An 807-nucleotide genomic window follows, 5' to 3' on the forward strand; every position below is an offset into this window, starting at 1 on the left:
ATGAACCGGGCCGAGCTCCGCTCCGGCCCCGCTGCCGCCTGGTTTTGGGAGGCGTCGCTGGAGCGGCTTCCCGATTTAGTGCGGGCGCGGGAATGAGGGGAACTGCGTCCTGCCAGAGGAGCCAGGATACGCCTAGGATACCCGTAACGCAGTCTCACTCTGATCTGGGTTATGGGCCCACCTTCGCGCTGTGAGGCACCGCGCTACACCTGCTAGCTGTGCGCAGCTACGTCGCTGCGCCGCGCGCGGGCCGCGCCACCCGCAACAGATCCACCGGTCGCGAGCGGCAGATAGCCCCTGGAACCAATGCCGCCGCGGACCTTAGCCTCAGGCTAGTTACGAAAGGCCAAGTGGACAGGGGCCAGTTATTTTAACTAGGGTAGACAGCATGACGACTAACTAGACTAGATTTGGGGGCGGGGCGAGGTTTTTTTTTAGCGTCCCAGTCCGCCTACGGACGCGTGCGGCCGCGCGCGCAGTACAAATTTTGACGGTCATCGGAGAATTTTTTCTCAAAAACGGCCACAATGCCCGAATTTTGGACAAGGCGGCGCCAGTGGCGCTTCGGTGTCATTGCGGCTGCGACCGGCGGGCACCAAGGAGCACGTTGTACTGGTTTCTTCAAGTTCCAGGGATTTGTAGCTTCAATTTGATGATTGAAGTTCAACAAAATCTTCATGTTGAACGACTAACTAACTAGAATTCAGCCGGGGCGGGTTAGCGTCATGCTGTTGGCCATCATTTTTTCCACTGGCCTTTGAAGTGGACGGACAAAACAGTTACTACAGAAGTCAAGGACCGCGCCTC

Source organism: Aureococcus anophagefferens (genome assembly GCF_000186865.1).
Source record: "Aureococcus anophagefferens unplaced genomic scaffold AURANscaffold_20, whole genome shotgun sequence".
Taxonomy (NCBI): domain Eukaryota; class Pelagophyceae; order Pelagomonadales; family Pelagomonadaceae; genus Aureococcus; species Aureococcus anophagefferens.